The sequence below is a fragment of the Procambarus clarkii genome, chromosome 68 (assembly GCF_040958095.1).
Source record: "Procambarus clarkii isolate CNS0578487 chromosome 68, FALCON_Pclarkii_2.0, whole genome shotgun sequence".
Taxonomy (NCBI): Eukaryota; Metazoa; Arthropoda; class Malacostraca; order Decapoda; family Cambaridae; genus Procambarus; species Procambarus clarkii.
The window spans coordinates 26,185,879-26,211,611 of record NC_091217.1 but is presented as its reverse complement, the minus strand read 5'-3'; positions in this window follow the sequence as shown (position 1 = coordinate 26,211,611).

The following is a 25,733-nucleotide window of genomic DNA, read 5'->3' as shown; positions in this document are numbered from 1 at the left end:
CAAAATGATCAGGGAAAGAAAAAGGCCTCAAAATAACAATTCACTTAGGGTATATTACACTAACAGCATAAGTCTAACAAATAAAATTAACGAATTAAATGCTCCTGTCTGCACAGAACAAATAGATATTATTGCACTTACCGAAACGTGGATGAATGTAGAAAATAGAGAACTATTAGCTGAATATCAAATAAATGGATTTAAACTATTTCACACAGATAGATATATTAGACGAGGAGGGGGAGTAGCCATATATGTTAGGGAAAATTTGAAATGTAGTCTCAAAGAGGGAATCAAAACTGAGCCACACACAGAAACTATTTGGATAGAATTAAACGAAAAAGCAAATAATATTATAAAAGGAGTTATATATAGGCCACCAAATTTAGACAGAATGGAAGCAAAGCATCTATGGGATGAAATATCTAGAGCATCTAGATCTAACAGTATTTATGTCATGGGTGACTTTAATTTTAGTGGAATAAACTGGGTGAACAAAACAGGGAATAGTGAAGCAGAAGATTTTCTAGAATTAATTGACTATTGCTTTCTTACGCAAAACATTAAGGAACCAACGTGGGAAAATAATATTTTAGATTTAGTGTTAACTAACAGGGAAACACAAATTAATGACATCGAAGTAGGGAGTGAGCTAGGGAACAGTGATCACAAAGTAATCAGATTTAGCATAGAATGGAATAGACCTGTAGGAGAAAATTCTGTTAAAGTGCCAGATTTTCAAAAAGCTGATTTTATTAGCCTAAGAATTTTTTTTGGGTCAAATAGATTGGAAAGTCTTGGGTATGGGGTGTGGGCCGGTCTTGGAGCGAGACATGAACCCAGCGATAGGTGACGTAAAAGGGAATTTCGATGTGGATTTAATATATAACTTATTTAGGAATATTCTAAACAAAGCACAGGAACGTAGTATACCATACAAATTGAATAGATCGAATACTAATGACCCAAAGTGGATAACAAATAATTTAAAGAACCTTATAGGGAAAAAGAGAGCTTGTTACAAAAGGATTAAGAATGGGGAAGTCAGTTTAGAACAGGAATTCATGCAACTGGTTAGAAATGTTTAAAAAGAGATTAGGAAAGCAAAAAGAAACTATGAAGTTCGCATAGCAGAGCAAGCAAAGTCAAATCCTAAAGGGTTTTTTCAGTTATATCGAACTAAGACTAGGGAAAGGATAGGTCCATTAAAATCTGAGACAGGTCAAATAACGGATAATGACAAGGAGATGAGTAGTATTTTTACCAATATTTTATATCTGTATTTACTAAAGAAGAACTTAACAATATGCCTTCAGCCGAACATGTCTATGTGGGTGGGGATGAGGACAGGTTAACTAGTTTAGCAGTTACCAGGGAGGATGTAATTAAACAATTAGAAAAACTAAAACCAAACAAATCCCCAGGGCCGGATGAAGTGTTTGCCAGGGTGCTTAAAGAATGCAAAGAGGAGCTTTCTGAGCCACTGTCTACCATATTTAATAAATCAATAGAGTCAGGCAGAGTGCCAGAGTCATGGAAGGTAGCTAATGTGGTACCAATTTTTAAGAAAGGAGATAGATCACTTGTGTCAAACTATCGGCCAATTAGCCTAACGTCTATTGTGGGAAAGTTACTTGAATCAATAATTGCAAATACAATTCATCTCCATCTTGAAAAACATAAATTAATAAATGAGTCGCAACATGGTTTTACAAATGGCCGTTCATGTTTAACAAATTTGCTAACTTTTTATTCCAGCATAGTTGAGGCAGTTGATAGTGGTAAGGATTGTGATGTTGTGTACCTTGACTTTAGCAAAGCTTTTGATACAGTGCCACATGAAAGACTAATTAAAAAATAGAAGCTCATGGTATTGGGGGTGCTATATTAAGTGTGATTAGGTCATGGCTATTCCATAGGAAACAGAGAGTTAGTATAAATGGGGTTAAGTCACAGTGGGATAATGTTGTTAGTGGAGTACCTCAGGGCTCTGTCCTGGATCCTCTGTTGTTTATAATATATATAAATGATTTAGATTTAGGTTTGAGTAGCAACATTTGCAAATTTGCCGATTATACGAAAATCGGTAGGGAAATTAATTCGGAGGAGGACTCACTATGACTTCAAGTTGATCTAGATAGGGTTCTGAAATGGTCAAAGGATTGGCAAATGCAGTTTAATGCTGATAAATGTAAAGTTCTGAGGCTAGGTAATGATGATAGAGTTACAAGCTAGATGGTGTTGAGATTGCGAAAGGGATCTGGGAGTTATGATCAGTAAGAATTTAAAACAAAAGGATCAATGCATGAATGTTCGTAATAAGGCGAATAAAACACTGGGATTTATTAATCGAAGCGTTAGTAACAAGACACCTGGTGTGGTTCTTAAGCTATATCTTGCTCTAGTTAGGCCCCATTTAGATTATGCAGTTCAGTTTTGGTCGCCGTATTATAGAATGGATATAAATTCACTTGAATGTGTCCAATGTAGGATGACTAAGTTAATTCCCCAAATTAGAAATCTTTCATATGAAGAAAGATTAACAAAAATTAAGTTGCATTCACTGGAAAGGCGAAGAGTGAGGGGTGACATGATAGAGGTTATCAAGTGGATGAATGGACATAACAGGGGGGATATTAATAGGGTATTAAAAATATCAACACAAGACAGAACACGAAACAATGGGTATAAATTTGATTAAGTTTAAATTTAGGACAGACTTGGGTAAATACTGGTTCAGTATCAGGGTTGTTGATTTGTGGAACCAATTGCCGCGTAATGTCGTGGATGTGGGGTCCCTCGATTGTTTCAAGCGCGGGTTGGACAAGTATATGAGTGGGATTGGATGGTTATAGATAGGAGCTGCCTCGTTTGGGCCAATAGGCCTTCTGCAGTTGCCTTTGTTCTTATGTTCTTAATATGAAGATTGCTGGGAGGAGGGACAACGACCTGGATGGACAGGTGGTGTGGAGGGCCAAAAAACAAGAGGGGAGGGCCGAGAAGGAAAAGAGGGCACAGGAGAAAGGGAAGACTGGAAAGGAAGGAAGGAAGGAAGGAAGGAAGGAAGGAAGGAAGGAAGGAAGGAAGGAAGGAAGGAAGGAAGGAAGGAAGGAAGGAAGGAAGGAAGGAAAGAAGGAAGGGAGGGAAGGGAGACACCAGACAGAGAACCAGGAGGAAGACCCTCTGGCCCAGAATTCAGTAGAGCAGGTGAGGTGGTGGTGGTGGTGGTGTCCAGGTCCATGGCCTGGAAACGGTTGCAAAACTGAGATAGGGAGTGGGAGAGGGCGACAAGTGGAACGCAATATACGAGTATAAGACATGCCAGAGGAAGATAAAAGATGGCGTACTTGGCGTCTCACCTCAAGAAAAGATAAATGATTCTGATGTTTCAAATTGAGGAAGGCTTCCTCAAATTTGTATTGCACACATGTGCGAGAGAAGGTAGGGTGGGAATCACTGCAACTGATGCAGTGAGCTTGGGAAGAAGAGCACTGTCTTATAATGACCTGAGTATCCACACAAGGGGCATCAGAGACCACTTGTGCATTTGAAGCGATCATGCCCAAATTTCCAGCACCTATTGCAGAGGGGAGGAGAACAGATGCTACTTCAGGAGCATCTGGCACCAGCAAGAATTACGGAAGACAGAAGGGACCTACTATCAGAAGTGATCTTCATTACGCAAAGAGACTGGCCAGGATGACCACGAGGGAGGTCGAGTAACATATCAATCTGGAGCATTGAATGGCCTTGGGTTTCAAGGATATGTTTACTATCCTTCTGGCAATCTATTGGGGCAATATATATATATATATATATATATATATATATATATATATATATATATATATATATATATATATATATATATATATATATTTGCAAACAAGCCTGAATGGTCCCCAGGACTATATACAACTGAAAAATCACACCCCAGAAGTGACTCGAACCCATACTGCCAGGAGCAACGCAACTGGTATGTACAGGGATGCCTTAATCCGCTTGACCATCACGACCGGACAAAAGGAAGTGATAGCCTAAGCTATTTGAACCACTTCCCCGCCGGCACTCGAATAGTAATCTTGGGCATAGCATTTTATCAAATCACCTCATTCTTTGGGGCAACACGTGAGGAACACAAATGCAAACAAGCCTGAATGGTCCCCAGGACTATATACAACTGAAAACTCACACCCCAGAAGTGACTCAAACCCATACTGCACGGAGCAACGCAACTGGTATGTACAGGGACGCCTTAATCCGCTTGACCATCACGACCGGACAAAAGGAAGTGATAGCCTAAGCTATTTGAACCACTTCCCCGCCGGCACTCGGATAGTAATCTTGGGCATAGCATTTTATCAAATCACCTCATTCTTTGGGGCAACACGTGAGGAACACAAATGCAAACAAGCCTGAATGGTCCCCAGGACTATATGCAACTGAAAACTTACACCCCAGAAGTGACTCGAACCCATACTGCCAGGAGCAATGCAACTGGTATGTACAGGGACGCCTTAATCCGCTTGACCATCACGACCGGACAAAAGGAAGTGATAGCCTAAGCTATTTGAACCACTTCCCCGCCGGCACTCGGATAGTAATCTTGGGCATAGCATTTTATCAAATCACCTCATTCTTTGGGGCAACACGTGAGGAACACAAATGCAAACAAGCCTGAATGGTCCCCAGGACTATATACAACTGAAAACTCACACCCCAGAAGTGACTCGAACCCATACTGCCAGGAGCAACGCAACTGGTCCGGTCGTGATGGTCAAGCGGATTAAGGCGTCCCTGTACATTCCAGTTGCGTTGCTCCTGGCAGTATGGGTTCGAGTCACTTCTGGGGTGTGAGTTTTCAGTTGTATATAGTCCTGGGGCCACTCAGGCTTGTTTGCATTTGTGTTCCTCACGTGTTGCCCCAAAGAATGAGGTGATTTGATAAAATGCTATGCCCAAGATTACTATCCGAGTGCCGGCGGGGAAGTGGTTCAAATAGCTTAGGCTATCACTTCCTTTTGTCCGGTCGTGATGGTCAAGCGGATTAAGGCGTCCCTATACATACCAGTTGCGTTGCTCCTGGCAGTATGGGTTCGAGTCACTTCTGGGGTGTGAGTTTTCAGTTATATATATATTTTTTTTTTTAAATATAGAACGGAGTACCACCTCTAGCTGGAAGAAGGGGGACCCATAGCCTAGGAGGAAACCACACATAACGCATTAGAGGGAATGTTTAGATCCCCTCCAATACAGTTTCTGTGTGCTCTTCTCCTACCACCCCCTTCCTTTTTTATTTTTTGTGCTTTAATATGCATTTGATGGTTACAAGATATACATGGGTTGATACAAAAAAATTATATATATATATATATATATATATATATATATATATATATATATATAAATATATATATATATATATATATATATATATATATATATATCAATCTTTGGACAACACCCACCAGTGGGACTCGAACCCAGAAAGCACAACTACCTTCCAGTAGCTGGCATAACTAGTATGCTTTAACCCACTACGCCATCAGACCTTACAAAGAAGTAGATAGTTCGAGATATATATCTCAAACATCTCCACCTCCCGAAGGCACCAGATGAGTGAGGGGTCAGTCTGCATTTTTCGTCAAGCCACTGTCAATGTGAGAGAACTCGTGTCCAGCTTATAAGCCTATACTTGCATAAACCACAAGTGAAGAATAACAATCTTTGGACAACACCCACCAGTGGGACTCGAACCCAGAAAGCACAACTACCTTCCAGTAGCTGGCATAACTAGTATGCTTTAACCCACTACGCCATCAGACCTTACAAAGAAGTAGATAGTTCGAGATATATATCTCAAACATCTCCACCTCCCGAAGGCACCAGATGAGTGAGGGGTCAGTCTGCATTTTTCGTCAAGCCACTGTCAATGTGAGAGAACTCGTGTCCAGCTTATAAGCCTATACTTGCATAAACCACAAGTGAAGAATAACAATCTTTGGACAACACCCACCAGTGGGACTCGAACCCAGAAAGCACAACTACCTTCCAGTAGCTGGCATAACTAGTATGCTTTAACCCACTACGCCATCAGACCTTACAAAGAAGTAGATAGTTCGAGATATATATCTCAAACATCTCCACCTCCCGAAGGCACCAGATGAGTGAGGGGTCAGTCTGCATTTTTCGTCAAGCCACTGTCAATGTGAGAGAACTCGTGTCCAGCTTATAAGCCTATACTTGCATAAACCACAAGTGAAGAATAACAATCTTTGGACAACACCCACCAGTGGGACTCGAACCCAGAAAGCACAACTACCTTCCAGTAGCTGGCATAACTAGTATGCTTTAACCCACTACGCCATCAGACCTTACAAAGAAGTAGATAGTTCGAGATATATATCTCAAACATCTCCACCTCCCGAAGGCACCAGATGAGTGAGGGGTCAGTCTGCATTTTTCGTCAAGCCACTGTCAATGTGAGAGAACTCGTGTCCAGCTTATAAGCCTATACTTGCATAAACCACAAGTGAAGAATAACAATCTTTGGACAACACCCACCAGTGGGACTCGAACCCAGAAAGCACAACTACCTTCCAGTAGCTGGCATAACTAGTATGCTTTAACCCACTACGCCATCAGACCTTACAAAGAAGTAGATAGTTCGAGATATATATCTCAAACATCTCCACCTCCCGAAGGCACCAGATGAGTGAGGGGTCAGTCTGCATTTTTCGTCAAGCCACTGTCAATGTGAGAGAACTCGTGTCCAGCTTATAAGCCTATACTTGCATAAACCACAAGTGAAGAATAACAATCTTTGGACAACACCCACCAGTGGGACTCGAACCCAGAAAGCACAACTACCTTCCAGTAGCTGGCATAACTAGTATGCTTTAACCCACTACGCCATCAGACCTTACAAAGAAGTAGATAGTTCGAGATATATATCTCAAACATCTCCACCTCCCGAAGGCACCAGATGAGTGAGGGGTCAGTCTGCATTTTTCGTCAAGCCACTGTCAATGTGAGAGAACTCGTGTCCAGCTTATAAGCCTATACTTGCATAAACCACAAGTGAAGAATAACAATCTTTGGACAACACCCACCAGTGGGACTCGAACCCAGAAAGCACAACTACCTTCCAGTAGCTGGCATAACTAGTATGCTTTAACCCACTACGCCATCAGACCTTACAAAGAAGTAGATAGTTCGAGATATATATCTCAAACATCTCCACCTCCCGAAGGCACCAGATGAGTGAGGGGTCAGTCTGCATTTTTCGTCAAGCCACTGTCAATGTGAGAGAACTCGTGTCCAGCTTATAAGCCTATACTTGCATAAACCACAAGTGAAGAATAACAATCTTTGGACAACACCCACCAGTGGGACTCGAACCCAGAAAGCACAACTACCTTCCAGTAGCTGGCATAACTAGTATGCTTTAACCCACTACGCCATCAGACCTTACAAAGAAGTAGATAGTTCGAGATATATATCTCAAACATCTCCACCTCCCGAAGGCACCAGATGAGTGAGGGGTCAGTCTGCATTTTTCGTCAAGCCACTGTCAATGTGAGAGAACTCGTGTCCAGCTTATAAGCCTATACTTGCATAAACCACAAGTGAAGAATAACAATCTTTGGACAACACCCACCAGTGGGACTCGAACCCAGAAAGCACAACTACCTTCCAGTAGCTGGCATAACTAGTATGCTTTAACCCACTACGCCATCAGACCTTACAAAGAAGTAGATAGTTCGAGATATATATCTCAAACATCTCCACCTCCCGAAAGCACCAGATGAGTGAGGGGTCAGTCTGCATTTTTCGTCAAGCCACTGTCAATGTGAGAGAACTCGTGTCCAGCTTATAAGCCTATACTTGCATAAACCACAAGTGAAGAATAACAATCTTTGGACAACACCCACCAGTGGGACTCGAACCCAGAAAGCACAACTACCTTCCAGTAGCTGGCATAACTAGTATGCTTTAACCCACTACGCCATCAGACCTTACAAAGAAGTAGATAGTTCGAGATATATATCTCAAACATCTCCACCTCCCGAAGGCACCAGATGAGTGAGGGGTCAGTCTGCATTTTTCGTCAAGCCACTGTCAATGTGAGAGAACTCGTGTCCAGCTTATAAGCCTATACTTGCATAAACCACAAGTGAAGAATAACAATCTTTGGACAACACCCACCAGTGGGACTCGAACCCAAAAAGCACAACTACCTTCCAGTTCGAGTCCCACTGGTGGGTGTTGTCCAAAGATTGTTATTCTTCACTTGTGGTTTATGCAAGTATAGGCTTATATGCTGGACACGAGTTCTCTCACATTGACAGTGGCTTGACGAAAAATGCAGACTGACCCCTCACTCATCTGGTGCCTTCGGGAGGTGGAGATGTTTGAGATATATATCTCGAACTATCTACTTCTTTGTAAGGTCTGATGGCGTAGTGGGTTAAAGCATACTAGTTATGCCAGCTACTGGAAGGTAGTTGTGCTTTCTGGGTTCGAGTCCCACTGGTGGGTGTTGTCCAAAGATTGTTATTCTTCACTTGTGGTTTATGCAAGTATAGGCTTATTAGCTGGACACGAGTTCTCTCACATTGACAGTGGCTTGACGAAAAATGCAGACTGACCCCTCACTCATCTGGTGCCTTCGGGAGGTGGAGATGTTTGAGATATATATCTCGAACTATCTACTTCTTTGTAAGGTCTGATGGCGTAGTGGGTTAAAGCATACTAGTTATGCCAGCTACTGGAAGGTAGTTGTGCTTTCTGGGTTCGAGTCCCACTGGTGGGTGTTGTCCAAAGATTGTTATTCTTCACTTGTGGTTTATGCAAGTATAGGCTTATAAGCTGGACACGAGTTCTCTCACATTGACAGTGGCTTGACGAAAAATGCAGACTGACCCCTCACTCATCTGGTGCCTTCGGGAGGTGGAGATGTTTGAGATATATATCTCGAACTATCTACTTCTTTGTAAGGTCTGATGGCGTAGTGGGTTAAAGCATACTAGTTATGCCAGCTACTGGAAGGTAGTTGTGCTTTCTGGGTTCGAGTCCCACTGGTGGGTGTTGTCCAAAGATTGTTATTCTTCACTTGTGGTTTATGCAAGTATAGGCTTATAAGCTGGACACGAGTTCTCTCACATTGACAGTGGCTTGACGAAAAATGCAGACTGACCCCTCACTCATCTGGTGCCTTCGGGAGGTGGAGATGTTTGAGATATATATCTCGAACTATCTACTTCTTTGTAAGGTCTGATGGCGTAGTGGGTTAAAGCATACTAGTTATGCCAGCTACTGGAAGGTAGTTGTGCTTTCTGGGTTCGAGTCCCACTGGTGGGTGTTGTCCAAAGATTGTTATTCTTCACTTGTGGTTTATGCAAGTATAGGCTTATAAGCTGGACACGAGTTCTCTCACATTGACAGTGGCTTGACGAAAAATGCAGACTGACCCCTCACTCATCTGGTGCCTTCGGGAGGTGGAGATGTTTGAGATATATATCTCGAACTATCTACTTCTTTGTAAGGTCTGATGGCGTAGTGGGTTAAAGCATACTAGTTATGCCAGCTACTGGAAGGTAGTTGTGCTTTCTGGGTTCGAGTCCCACTGGTGGGTGTTGTCCAAAGATTGTTATTCTTCACTTGTGGTTTATGCAAGTATAGGCTTATAAGCTGGACACGAGTTCTCTCACATTGACAGTGGCTTGACGAAAAATGCAGACTGACCCCTCACTCATCTGGTGCCTTCGGGAGGTGGAGATGTTTGAGATATATATCTCGAACTATCTACTTCTTTGTAAGGTCTGATGGCGTAGTGGGTTAAAGCATACTAGTTATGCCAGCTACTGGAAGGTAGTTGTGCTTTCTGGGTTCGAGTCCCACTGGTGGGTGTTGTCCAGAGATTGTTATTCTTCACTTGTGGTTTATGCAAGTATAGGCTTATAAGCTGGACACGAGTTCTCTCACATTGACAGTGGCTTGACGAAAAATGCAGACTGACCCCTCACTCATCTGGTGCCTTCGGGAGGTGGAGATGTTTGAGATATATATCTCGAACTATCTACTTCTTTGTAAGGTCTGATGGCGTAGTGGGTTAAAGCATACTAGTTATGCCAGCTACTGGAAGGTAGTTGTGCTTTCTGGGTTCGAGTCCCACTGGTGGGTGTTGTCCAAAGATTGTTATTCTTCACTTGTGGTTTATGCAAGTATAGGCTTATAAGCTGGACACGAGTTCTCTCACATTGACAGTGGCTTGACGAAAAATGCAGACTGACCCCTCACTCATCTGGTGCCTTCGGGAGGTGGAGATGTTTGAGATATATATCTCGAACTATCTACTTCTTTGTAAGGTCTGATGGCGTAGTGGGTTAAAGCATACTAGTTATGCCAGCTACTGGAAGGTAGTTGTGCTTTCTGGGTTCGAGTCCCACTGGTGGGTGTTGTCCAAAGATTGTTATTCTTCACTTGTGGTTTATGCAAGTATAGGCTTATAAGCTGGACACGAGTTCTCTCACATTGACAGTGGCTTGACGAAAAATGCAGACTGACCCCTCACTCATCTGGTGCCTTCGGGAGGTGGAGATGTTTGAGATATATATCTCGAACTATCTACTTCTTTGTAAGGTCTGATGGCGTAGTGGGTTAAAGCATACTAGTTATGCCAGCTACTGGAAGGTAGTTGTGCTTTCTGGGTTCGAGTCCCACTGGTGGGTGTTGTCCAAAGATTGTTATTCTTCACTTGTGGTTTATGCAAGTATAGGCTTATAAGCTGGACACGAGTTCTCTCACATTGACAGTGGCTTGACGAAAAATGCAGACTGACCCCTCACTCATCTGGTGCCTTCGGGAGGTGGAGATGTTTGAGATATATATCTCGAACTATCTACTTCTTTGTAAGGTCTGATGGCGTAGTGGGTTAAAGCATACTAGTTATGCCAGCTACTGGAAGGTAGTTGTGCTTTCTGGGTTCGAGTCCCACTGGTGGGTGTTGTCCAAAGATTGTTATTCTTCACTTGTGGTTTATGCAAGTATAGGCTTATAAGCTGGACACGAGTTCTCTCACATTGACAGTGGCTTGACGAAAAATGCAGACTGACCCCTCACTCATCTGGTGCCTTCGGGAGGTGGAGATGTTTGAGATATATATCTCGAACTATCTACTTCTTTGTAAGGTCTGATGGCGTAGTGGGTTAAAGCATACTAGTTATGCCAGCTACTGGAAGGTAGTTGTGCTTTCTGGGTTCGAGTCCCACTGGTGGGTGTTGTCCAAAGATTGTTATTCTTCACTTGTGGTTTATGCAAGTATTGGCTTATAAGCTGGACACGAGTTCTCTCACATTGACAGTGGCTTGACGAAAAATGCAGACTGACCCCTCACTCATCTGGTGCCTTCGGGAGGTGGAGATGTTTGAGATATATATCTCGAACTATCTACTTCTTTGTAAGGTCTGATGGCGTAGTGGGTTAAAGCATACTAGTTATGCCAGCTACTGGAAGGTAGTTGTGCTTTCTGGGTTCGAGTCCCACTGGTGGGTGTTGTCCAAAGATTGTTATTCTTCACTTGTGGTTTATGCAAGTATAGGCTTATAAGCTGGACACGAGTTCTCTCACATTGACAGTGGCTTGACGAAAAATGCAGACTGACCCCTCACTCATCTGGTGCCTTCGGGAGGTGGAGATGTTTGAGATATATATCTCGAACTATCTACTTCTTTGTAAGGTCTGATGGCGTAGTGGGTTAAAGCATACTAGTTATGCCAGCTACTGGAAGGTAGTTGTGCTTTCTGGGTTCGAGTCCCACTGGTGGGTGTTGTCCAAAGATTGTTATTCTTCACTTGTGGTTTATGCAAGTATAGGCTTATAAGCTGGACACGAGTTCTCTCACATTGACAGTGGCTTGACGAAAAATGCAGACTGACCCCTCACTCATCTGGTGCCTTCGGGAGGTGGAGATGTTTGAGATATATATCTCGAACTATCTACTTCTTTGTAAGGTCTGATGGCGTAGTGGGTTAAAGCATACTAGTTATGCCAGCTACTGGAAGGCAGTTGTGCTTTCTGGGTTCGAGTCCCACTGGTGGGTGTTGTCCAAAGATTGTTATTCTTCACTTGTAGTTTATGCAAGTATAGGCTTATAAGCTGGACACGAGTTCTCTCACATTGACAGTGGCTTGACGAAAAATGCAGACTGACCCCTCACTCATCTGGTGCCTTCGGGAGGTGGAGATGTTTGAGATATATATCTCGAACTATCTACTTCTTTGTAAGGTCTGATGGCGTAGTGGGTTAAAGCATACTAGTTATGCCAGCTACTGGAAGGTAGTTGTGCTTTCTGGGTTCGAGTCCCACTGGTGGGTGTTGTCCAAAGATTGTTATTCTTCACTTGTGGTTTATGCAAGTATAGGCTTATAAGCTGGACACGAGTTCTCTCACATTGACAGTGGCTTGACGAAAAATGCAGACTGACCCCTCACTCATCTGGTGCCTTCGGGAGGTGGAGATGTTTGAGATATATATCTCGAACTATCTACTTCTTTGTAAGGTCTGATGGCGTAGTGGGTTAAAGCATACTAGTTATGCCAGCTACTGGAAGGTAGTTGTGCTTTCTGGGTTCGAGTCCCACTGGTGGGTGTTGTCCAAAGATTGTTATTCTTCACTTGTGGTTTATGCAAGTATAGGCTTATAAGCTGGACACGAGTTCTCTCACATTGACAGTGGCTTGACGAAAAATGCAGACTGACCCCTCACTCATCTGGTGCCTTCGGGAGGTGGAGATGTTTGAGATATATATCTCGAACTATCTACTTCTTTGTAAGGTCTGATGGCGTAGTGGGTTAAAGCATACTAGTTATGCCAGCTACTGGAAGGTAGTTGTGCTTTCTGGGTTCGAGTCCCACTGGTGGGTGTTGTCCAAAGATTGTTATTCTTCACTTGTGGTTTATGCAAGTATAGGCTTATAAGCTGGACACGAGTTCTCTCACATTGACAGTGGCTTGACGAAAAATGCAGACTGACCCCTCACTCATCTGGTGCCTTCGGGAGGTGGAGATGTTTGAGATATATATCTCGAACTATCTACTTCTTTGTAAGGTCTGATGGCGTAGTGGGTTAAAGCATACTAGTTATGCCAGCTACTGGAAGGTAGTTGTGCTTTCTGGGTTCGAGTCCCACTGGTGGGTGTTGTCCAAAGATTGTTATTCTTCACTTGTGGTTTATGCAAGTATAGGCTTATAAGCTGGACACGAGTTCTCTCACATTGACAGTGGCTTGACGAAAAATGCAGACTGACCCCTCACTCATCTGGTGCCTTCGGAAGGTGGAGATGTTTGAGATATATATCTCGAACTATCTACTTCTTTGTAAGGTCTGATGGCGTAGTGGGTTAAAGCATACTAGTTATGCCAGCTACTGGAAGGTAGTTGTGCTTTCTGGGTTCGAGTCCCACTGGTGGGTGTTGTCCAAAGATTGTTATTCTTCACTTGTGGTTTATGCAAGTATAGGCTTATAAGCTGGACACGAGTTCTCTCACATTGACAGTGGCTTGACGAAAAATGCAGACTGACCCCTCACTCATCTGGTGCCTTCGGGAGGTGGAGATGTTTGAGATATATATCTCGAACTATCTACTTCTTTGTAAGGTCTGATGGCGTAGTGGGTTAAAGCATACTAGTTATGCCAGCAACTGGAAGGTAGTTGTGCTTTCTGGGTTCGAGTCCCACTGGTGGGTGTTGTCCAAAGATTGTTATTCTTCACTTGTGGTTTATGCAAGTATAGGCTTATAAGCTGGACACGAGTTCTCTCACATTGACAGTGGCTTGACGAAAAATGCAGACTGACCCCTCACTCATCTGGTGCCTTCGGGAGGTGGAGATGTTTGAGATATATATCTCGAACTATCTACTTCTTTGTAAGGTCTGATGGCGTAGTGGGTTAAAGCATACTAGTTATGCCAGCTACTGGAAGGTAGTTGTGCTTTCTGGGTTCGAGTCCCACTGGTGGGTGTTGTCCAAAGATTGTTATTCTTCACTTGTGGTTTATGCAAGTATAGGCTTATAAGCTGGACACGAGTTCTCTCACATTGACAGTGGCTTGACGAAAAATGCAGACTGACCCCTCACTCATCTGGTGCCTTCGGGAGGTGGAGATGTTTGAGATATATATCTCGAACTATCTACTTCTTTGTAAGGTCTGATGGCGTAGTGGGTTAAAGCATACTAGTTATGCCAGCTACTGGAAGGTAGTTGTGCTTTCTGGGTTCGAGTCCCACTGGTGGGTGTTGTCCAAAGATTGTTATTCTTCACTTGTGGTTTATGCAAGTATAGGCTTATAAGCTGGACACGAGTTCTCTCACATTGACAGTGGCTTGACGAAAAATGCAGACTGACCCCTCACTCATCTGGTGCCTTCGGGAGGTGGAGATGTTTGAGATATATATCTCGAACTATCTACTTCTTTGTAAGGTCTGATGGCGTAGTGGGTTAAAGCATACTAGTTATGCCAGCTACTGGAAGGTAGTTGTGCTTTCTGGGTTCGAGTCCCACTGGTGGGTGTTGTCCAAAGATTGTTATTCTTCACTTGTGGTTTATGCAAGTATAGGCTTATAAGCTGGACACGAGTTCTCTCACATTGACAGTGGCTTGACGAAAAATGCAGACTGACCCCTCACTCATCTGGTGCCTTCGGGAGGTGGAGATGTTTGAGATATATATCTCGAACTATCTACTTCTTTGTAAGGTCTGATGGCGTAGTGGGTTAAAGCATACTAGTTATGCAAGCTACTGGAAGGTAGTTGTGCTTTCTGGGTTCGAGTCCCACTGGTGGGTGTTGTCCAAAGATTGTTATTCTTCACTTGTAGTTTATGCAAGTATAGGCTTATAAGCTGGACACGAGTTCTCTCACATTGACAGTGGCTTGACGAAAAATGCAGACTGACCCCTCACTCATCTGGTGCCTTCGGGAGGTGGAGATGTTTGAGATATATATCTCGAACTATCTACTTCTTTGTAAGGTCTGATGGCGTAGTGGGTTAAAGCATACTAGTTATGCCAGCTACTGGAAGGTAGTTGTGCTTTCTGGGTTCGAGTCCCACTGGTGGGTGTTGTCCAAAGATTGTTATTCTTCACTTGTGGTTTATGCAAGTATAGGCTTATAAGCTGGACACGAGTTCTCTCACATTGACAGTGGCTTGACGAAAAATGCAGACTGACCCCTCACTCATCTGGTGCCTTCGGGAGGTGGAGATGTTTGAGATATATATCTCGAACTATCTACTTCTTTGTAAGGTCTGATGGCGTAGTGGGTTAAAGCATACTAGTTATGCCAGCTACTGGAAGGTAGTTGTGCTTTCTGGGTTCGAGTCCCACTGGTGGGTGTTGTCCAAAGATTGTTATTCTTCACTTGTGGTTTATGCAAGTATAGGCTTATAAGCTGGACACGAGTTCTCTCACATTGACAGTGGCTTGACGAAAAATGCAGACTGACCCCTCACTCATCTGGTGCCTTCGGGAGGTGGAGATGTTTGAGATATATATCTCGAACTATCTACTTCTTTGTAAGGTCTGATGGCGTAGTGGGTTAAAGCATACTAGTTATGCCAGCTACTGGAAGGTAGTTGTGCTTTCTGGGTTCGAGTCCCACTGGTGGGTGTTGTCCAAAGATTGTTATTCTTCACTTGTGGTTTATGCAAGTATAGGCTTATAAGCTGGACACGAGTTCTCTCACATTGACAGTGGCTTGACGAAAAATGCAGACTGACCCCTCACTCATCTGGTGCCTTCGGGAGGTGGAGATGTTTGAGATATATATCTCGAACTATCTACTTCTTTGTAAGGTCTGATGGCGTAGTGGGTTAAAGCATACTAGTTATGCCAGCTACTGGAAGGTAGTTGTGCTTTCTGGGTTCGAGTCCCACTGGTGGGTGTTGTCCAAAGATTGTTATTCTTCACTTGTGGTTTATGCAAGTATAGGCTTATAAGCTGGACACGAGTTCTCTCACATTGACAGTGGCTTGACGAAAAATGCAGACTGACCCCTCACTCATCTGGTGCCTTCGGAAGGTGGAGATGTTTGAGATATATATCTCGAACTATCTACTTCTTTGTAAGGTCTGATGGCGTAGTGGGTTAAAGCATACTAGTTATGCCAGCTACTGGAAGGTAGTTGTGCTTTCTGGGTTCGAGTCCCACTGGTGGGTGTTGTCCAAAGATTGTTATTCTTCACTTGTGGTTTATGCAAGTATAGGCTTATAAGCTGGACACGAGTTCTCTCACATTGACAGTGGCTTGACGAAAAATGCAGACTGACCCCTCACTCATCTGGTGCCTTCGGGAGGTGGAGATGTTTGAGATATATATCTCGAACTATCTACTTCTTTGTAAGGTCTGATGGCGTAGTGGGTTAAAGCATACTAGTTATGCCAGCTACTGGAAGGTAGTTGTGCTTTCTGGGTTCGAGTCCCACTGGTGGGTGTTGTCCAAAGATTGTTATTCTTCACTTGTGGTTTATGCAAGTATAGGCTTATAAGCTGGACACGAGTTCTCTCACATTGACAGTGGCTTGACGAAAAATGCAGACTGACCCCTCACTCATCTGGTGCCTTCGGGAGGTGGAGATGTTTGAGATATATATCTCGAACTATCTACTTCTTTGTAAGGTCTGATGGCGTAGTGGGTTAAAGCATACTAGTTATGCCAGCTACTGGAAGGTAGTTGTGCTTTCTGGGTTCGAGTCCCACTGGTGGGTGTTGTCCAAAGATTGTTATTCTTCACTTGTGGTTTATGCAAGTATAGGCTTATAAGCTGGACACGAGTTCTCTCACATTGACAGTGGCTTGACGAAAAATGCAGACTGACCCCTCACTCATCTGGTGCCTTCGGGAGGTGGAGATGTTTGAGATATATATCTCGAACTATCTACTTCTTTGTAAGGTCTGATGGCGTAGTGGGTTAAAGCATACTAGTTATGCCAGCTACTGGAAGGTAGTTGTGCTTTCTGGGTTCGAGTCCCACTGGTGGGTGTTGTCCAAAGATTGTTATTCTTCACTTGTGGTTTATGCAAGTATAGGCTTATAAGCTGGACACGAGTTCTCTCACATTGACAGTGGCTTGACGAAAAATGCAGACTGACCCCTCACTCATCTGGTGCCTTCGGGAGGTGGAGATGTTTGAGATATATATCTCGAACTATCTACTTCTTTGTAAGGTCTGATGGCGTAGTGGGTTAAAGCATACTAGTTATGCCAGCTACTGGAAGGTAGTTGTGCTTTCTGGGTTCGAGTCCCACTGGTGGGTGTTGTCCAAAGATTGTTATTCTTCACTTGTGGTTTATGCAAGTATAGGCTTATAAGCTGGACACGAGTTCTCTCACATTGACAGTGGCTTGACGAAAAATGCAGACTGACCCCTCACTCATCTGGTGCCTTCGGGAGGTGGAGATGTTTGAGATATATATCTCGAACTATCTACTTCTTTGTAAGGTCTGATGGCGTAGTGGGTTAAAGCATACTAGTTATGCCAGCTACTGGAAGGTAGTTGTGCTTTCTGGGTTCGAGTCCCACTGGTGGGTGTTGTCCAAAGATTGTTATTCTTCACTTGTGGTTTATGCAAGTATAGGCTTATAAGCTGGACACGAGTTCTCTCACATTGACAGTGGCTTGACGAAAAATGCAGACTGACCCCTCACTCATCTGGTGCCTTCGGGAGGTGGAGATGTTTGAGATATATATCTCGAACTATCTACTTCTTTGTAAGGTCTGATGGCGTAGTGGGTTAAAGCATACTAGTTATGCCAGCTACTGGAAGGTAGTTGTGCTTTCTGGGTTCGAGTCCCACTGGTGGGTGTTGTCCAAAGATTGTTATTCTTCACTTGTGGTTTATGCAAGTATAGGCTTATATATATATATATATATATATATATATATATATATATATATATATATATATATATATATATACATATATATATATATATATATATATTTTATTAAATATGACCGAAAAAGTAAGATTAATAATTCTAACACAAATTTTCTCGATCTTTCTTAAGTTTCTTTTCACTGTTAATGGTAATTCAAAAATCAATTCTCTAAAATTCATTTTTATTTCTAGTCTGACGCGACACTTGAGCGCGTTTCGTAAAACTTATTACATTTTCAAAGACTTTAGTTTACACACACACACACACAACTTTAACTGAATAGAGCTTAAACATCTTGGAGTTTTTATACCTACATTTGGGTGAGGTGACATGTTACAACAGTTTTGGATGAGGTGAAAATAAACTTTTAACACAAGACAGGACACGAAACAATGGGTATTAAAGGTAGGTAACTGCAGAAGGCCTATTTTTATTGGCCCATATTTCTTGATGCTTCTATATTGGAGCGGAGTCTTGAAGTGGGTAGAATATAGTTGTGCATTAATTGGCTGTTGATTGCTGGTGTTGACTTCTTGATGTGTAGTGCCTCGCAGATGTCAAGCCGCCTGCTATCGCTGTATCTATCGATGATTTCTGTGTTGTTTGCTAAGATTTCTCTGGTGATGGTTTGGTTGTGGGAAGAGACTATATGTTCCTTAATGGAGCCCTGTTGCTTATGTATCGTTAAACGCCTGGAAAGAGATGTTGTTGTCTTGCCTATATACTGAGTTTTTTGAGACTTTTGTTTTGACAGTCCCCAAGAAGGCATTTGAAGGCATAGACGACGTTGGTCTCTTTTAAAGCGTTCTGCTTTGTGTCTGGAGAGAGGCACCCTTCTTGAGCCCGGATGGACACATGTATAAGCAAGTAGATGGGGTCACCATGGGTTCTCCCCTAGGTGTCCTGTTTGCAAACTTCTACATGGGTACCATCGAGCAAAACGTCTTAGTCGACATGAACTTGAAACTGGCCATATACTGCAGGTATGTTGACATTTTTACACAAGTACCTGATGTCAGACATCTGCAGGAGCTGAAGGAGGCATTTGAGCAGAATTCTGTGTTGCGTTTCACTTACGAGATGGAGAAGGATGGGAAGCTAGCTGCTCTTTCTAGATGTAACAGTCATGGAAAGGAGCGGAGTTTTCCACACTGCAGTCTACACTAAGGAAACAAACATAGGAATGTGCCCGAATGCCAACAGTGACTGCCCTGACAGGTACAAGAGGAGTGCTGTTAACGCTTATGTCGACCGTGCTCTCAGCCACAGCTCAGAATGGAAGCAAGTCGACAAAGAACTCTGTAGGGTAAGGCAGGTCCTAGTCAACAACGGCTTCTCCAATGGTTTCGTGGAAGACATCGTAAGAAGGAAAGTGAAATGCCATGCAACCTCTGAAGAGACAACTAACACAACACCCATACCCCCTATTAGACTATTTTACAGAAACTTCTTTTCCACAGCCCATACAACGGAGGAAAGGGTCCTGAAAGATATTGTTAGTAGAAACGTTATCAATACAGACAAAAATCAGAAGATACAAATGACAATTTACTATAAAACCAAAAAAATGGCCAGCCTACTCATGAGAAACTCTCCAGACACAAAGCAGAACGCTTTAAAAGAGACCAACGTCGTCTATGCCTTCAAATGCTTTCTTGGGGACTGTAAGCCTCAAAAAACTCAGTATATAGGCAAGACAACAACATCTCTTTCCAGGCGTTTAACGATGCATAAGCAACAGGGCTCCATTAAGGAACATATAGTCTCTTCCCACAACCAAACCATCACCAGAGAAATCTTAGCAAACAACACAGAAATCATCGATAGATACAGCGATAGCAGGCGGCTTGACATCTGCGAGGCACTACACATTAAGAAGTCAACACCAGCAATCAACAGCCAATTAATGCACAACTATATTCTACCCACTTCAAGACTCCGCTCCAATATAGAAGCATCAAGAAATATGGGCCAATAAAAATAGGCCTTCTGCAGTTACCTACATTTAATACCCATTGTTTCGTGTCCTGTCTTGTGTTAAAAGTTTATTTTCACCTCATCCAAAACTGTTGTAACATGTCACCTCACCCAAATGTAGGTATAAAAACTCAAAGATGTTTAAGCTCTATTCAGTTAAAGTTGTGTGTGTGAGTGTAAACTAAAGTCTTTGAAAATGTAATAAGTTTTACGAAACGCGCTCAAGTGTCACGTCAGACTAGAAATAAAAATGAATTTCGGAGAACTGATTTTTGAATTACCATCAACAGTGAAAAGAAACGTAAGAAAGATCGAGAAAATTCGTGTTAGAATTATTAATCATACTTTTTCGGTCATATTTAATAATATATGTCTACAGGAAAGACTGCTACCAAAATATACTAATATAATTAAATATATATATATATATATATATATATATATATATATATATATATATATATATATATATATATATATATATATATATATATATGTCGTACCTAGTAGCCAGAATGCACTTCTCAGCCTACTATGCAAGGGCCAATTTGCCTAATAAGCCAAGTTTTCATGAATTAATTGTTTTTCGACTACCTAACCTACCTAACCTAACCTAACCTAACGTTTTCGGCCACCTAACCTAACCTAACCTATAGAGATAGGTTAGGTTAGGTTAGGTAGGGTTGGTTAGGTTCGGTCATATATCTACGTTAATTTTAACTCCAATAAAAAAAAATTGACGTCACACATAAAGAAATGGGTAGCTTTATCATTTCATAAGAAAAAAATTAGAGAAAATATATTAATTCAGGAAAACTTGGCTTATTAGGCAAATCAAGCCTTGCATATTAGGCTGAGAAGTGCGTTCTGGCTACTAGGTACGACATATATATATATATATATATATATATATATATATATATATATATATATATATATATATATATATATATATATATATATATATATATATATATATGTCGTACCTAGTAGCCAGAACTCACTTCTCAGCCTACTATGCAAGGCCCGATTTGCCTAATAAGCCAAGTTTTCATGAATTAATTGTTTTTCGGCTACCTAACCTACCTAACCTAACCTAACCTAACTTTTTCGGCTACCTAACCTAACCTAACCTATAAAGATAGGTTAGGTTAGGTTAGGTAGGGTTGGTTAGGTTCGGTCATATATCTACGTTAGTTTTAACTCCAATAAAAAAACATTTACCTCATACATAATGAAATGGGTAGCTTTATCATTTCATAAGAAAAAAATTACAGAAAATATAATAATTCAGGAAAACTTGGCTTATTAGGCAAATCGGGGCTTGCATATTAGGCTGAGAAGTGCGTTCTGGCTACTAGGTACGACATATATATATATAATGTTGTACTTAGTAGCCAGAACGCAGCACTCGGCCTACTATGCAAGGCCCGATTTGCATAATAAGCCAAGTTTTCCTAACATATTTTTTCTATTTTTTTCTTATGAAATGATAAAGCCACCCATTTCATTACGTATGAGTTAATTTGTTAATATTTGACTTAAAACTAATGTAGATATGTAAAACTAATATGACTGAACCTAACCAACCCTACCTAAGCTAACCTAACCTATTTTAACCTAACCTAAACAAACTCAACTACGTCAATAATTCATGTTCTTAATATAATATAATAATAATTCAAATAAACTAACTGCAAACAATTTATTGAAAATAAAGAAAATCACTTGGCCTTTTAGGCAAATCGAGCCTTGCATAGTAGGCCGAGAAGAGTGTTCTGGCTACTAGGTATGACATAAATATACATATATATATATATATATATATATATATATATATATATATATATATATATATATACATATATATATATATATATATATATATATATATATATATATATATATATATATATATATATATATATATATGGTTGTGAGAAGTGATTATAAGGTTCTCCATATAATCTCCATAGAGGCTCCATCAAGGAACATATAATCTCTTCTCACAAAAAAACCATCCCCAGAGAAATCTTAACAACACAGAAATCATTGATAGATACAGCGATAGCAGGAGGCTCGACATCTGCGAGGCACTACACATCAAAAAGTCAACACCAGCAATCAACAGCCAATTAATACACAACTACTGTATGTTCTACCCACTTCAAGACTCCGAACCAATATAGAGGTATAGGTCAATAGGCCGTTTGCAGTTACTTCCATTCTTATGTTCTCTTATCCAAGTTATACCCATTGTTTCATGTTTTGTCTTGTGCTTGTCACAAGTTTGTTCACCCCACTCAAAACTGTTGTACCATATCACCTCACCCAAATGTGAGTATAAGTATGGATGTATAATGCGTGTTTACAGGTTACAATTGTGTGTGTAAACTAGAATCTTTGAAAATGTAATAAGTTATTACGAAACGCGTTCAGGCGTCGCGTCAGACTAGAAATAAAAATGAATTTTAGCGAATTGATTTTTCAATTACCATTCACAGTGAAAAGAAACATAAGAAATATTGAGAAAATTTGTGTTAGATATATTAATCTTACCTTTTTGGTCATATTTAACATTAAATATATATTATAAATATATATTATATATATATATATATATATATATATATATATATATATATATATATATATATATATATATATATATATATATATTTATATATATATATTTATATATATATATATATATATATATATATATATATATATATATATATATATATATATATATATATATATATATATATATATATATATATTTTGTGTAATGACATTTTCAAATAAAATTAGATATATATACACACATACCAAAGGAATAGGGGTGGAAGGAGAAGAAAATATCAAAGTGTTCAGTGAGGATTTATAGAGGATTTTCAATTTATAGATGGTCTCCTTCATGAGGCAAATGCAGTGTTTGCAGCCCTAACAGAAACCCACACAAAGGACTACCATGATGGTGAAATATGGATCTCAGAGTACAATCTTTTCAGATGTGATAGGAAACACCGGCTTCAGGGTGGGGTCAGCCTCTACATCAAAGACACACTCATCTGTACTGAGCTGCTAAACACCTGAAATGATATGGTGGAAGTGCTGATAATCAAAATAGAGATTTTAAATGTAGTTATTGTCCGTGTATATAAGTCACCGGAGGCAAACCCTCAGCAGTTTAAAGACCAACTAATGAAAATAAAACACTGCTTGGAAAACCTCACAAATCCAGCTCCGAACATCATCCTGCTTGGGGACTTCAACCTACGGCACCTGAAATGGAAGCACCTGGCTAATACAGTAATATCAGAAAGAATACCAGGAAGTAGCCTAAATGAACAGGCACATGCAAATGACCTGCTACGGATGTGCGACAGGTTTGCCTTAAACCAGCAAATAGTAGAACCAACTAGGAAGGAGAACACGCTGGACCTCATTTTCACTAATAATGATGAATTGATCAGGAACATAATGATTACAAATACCTGTTACTCAGATCACAACTTAATTAAAGTTATGACAACCATGGGGAGTAGACCTTCAAAACCAGTCCAGATTCCCGGTGGAGGAGATTTCAGCAAATTCAACTTCAATAATAAACAGATAAACTGGGAGCAAATAAACCAGGACTTCACAGAAATAAACTGGGAAGAACAGCTAGAAAATGCAAACCTGAACCAGTGCCTGGAAAAAATAAGCTCAGTAGCACTAGAAATATGTTCAAACCGCATACCTCTAAGAAAAAAGAGGAAGAGATGCAGATTGGAACGGGAACGTCGTTCCCTATATAGGCGAAGAAAACGAATCGCGGAACAACTTGAGAGTCGCACCCTATCTCAAGAACGGCGAAGAAGGTTAGGTAGAGAAATAGAAACAATTGAACGGAAGCTACAAGAATCATACAAAACCCAGGAGAGGCAAAGAGAGCAAAAGGCCATCAGTGAAATAGAAAGAAATCCGAAATATTTTTTCTCCTATGCAAAATCAAGATAAAAAACCACATCTAGTATCGGGCCCCTGCGAAAGGGAGATGGAACTTTCACCGATGACAACAAAGAAATGAGCGAGCTACTGAGGACGCAGTACGACTCTGTTTTCAGCGAGCCATTAAACACACTAAAGATTGATAACCCAAATGAATTTTTCATGGATACGATACCAACATCAAATCATATATCAGACGTCACCCTATCCCCACTGGATTTTGAAGAAGCCATAAACAGTATGCCTATGCACTCTGCACCAGGCCCGGATTCTTGGAACTCCATATTCATAAAGAACTGTAACAAACCACTATCGCAGGCCCTCCACATTCTGTGGAGACAAAGGCTAGATACTGGCGTTATTCCTGATATACTAAAAACAGCAGAGATAGCACAACTTCATAAAGGAGGAAATAAGGCAGAGGCAAAAAATTACAGACCGATAGCGCTAACATCGCAAATCATAAAAATTTTTGAGAGAGTGCTAAGAAGTAAAATCACAAAATACATGAAATCACAGCAACTCCATAACCCCGGACAACATGGTTTCAGAACAGGGCGCTCTTGCCTGTCGCAGTTGCTGGACCACTATGATATGGCATTAGATGCTATGGAAGACAAACATAACGCGGATGTAATTTACACAGATTTTGCAAAAGCTTTTGATAAATGTGACCATGATGTTATTGCACATAAAATGCGTTCAAAAGGAATTACCGGAAAAATAGGCAGATGGATCTACAATTTCCTGACCAACAGAACCCAATGTGCAATAGTCAACAAAATAAAATCCAGCCCATCAACCGTGAAGAGCTCAGTCCCCCAGGGTACTGTGCTTGCTCCAGTACTTTTTCTCATCCTCATTTCGGACATAGACAAGAACACAACCTATAGCACTGTATCATCCTTTGCAGATGGCAATAGGATCTTCATGAGAGTAGGCAACATAGAGGACACGGCGAACCTCCAGTCAGATGTAGATTAGGTCTTTCTATGGGCTACAGAAAATAATATGGTGTTTAACGAAGATAAGTTCCAGCTCATGCGCTATGGAAAAAATGAAAATATAAAAACGGAAACCACGTACAAAACTCAGGCAAATCATAACATAGAACGAAACGGCAACGTAAAGGATATGGGTGTACTCATGTCGGAAGACCTTACCTTTAAAGAACACAATAAAGTAGCCGTCACAACTGCAAGAAAAATGACAGGTTGGATAACAAGAACTTTTCACACTAGAGATGCTATACCGATGATGATACTTTGCAAAACGCTTGTGCTCTCTAGAGTGGAGTACTGCTGTACAATGACAGCACCTTTCAAAGCTGGAGAAATTACTGACCTGGAGAGCGTGCAGAGATCCTTTACTGCTAGAATCCACTCAGTAAAACATCTAAACTATTGGGACCGCCTAAAGAGCCTAAAACTGTACTCCCTTGAGCGCAGGCGGGAGAGGTACCTAATAATTTACACGTGGAAAATATTAGAGGGGCTGGTCCCAAACGTGCACACAGAAATAACATCACATGAGACCAGAAGACATGGCAGGATGTGCAGAATACCCCCGTTGAAAAACAGAGGTGCAACTGGTACTCTGAGAGAGAACTCTATCAACATCAGAGGTCCGAGACTGTTCAACACGCTTTCACTACACATAAGGAACATAACTGGCCGACCCCTCACAGTGTTCAAGAGAGAACTGGATAAGCACCTCCAAAGGATACCTGATCAACCAGGCTGTGACTCGTACGCCAGGCTGCGAGCAGCCACGTCCAACAGCCTGGTTGATCAGGCCGGCAACCAGGAGGCCTGGTCGACGAC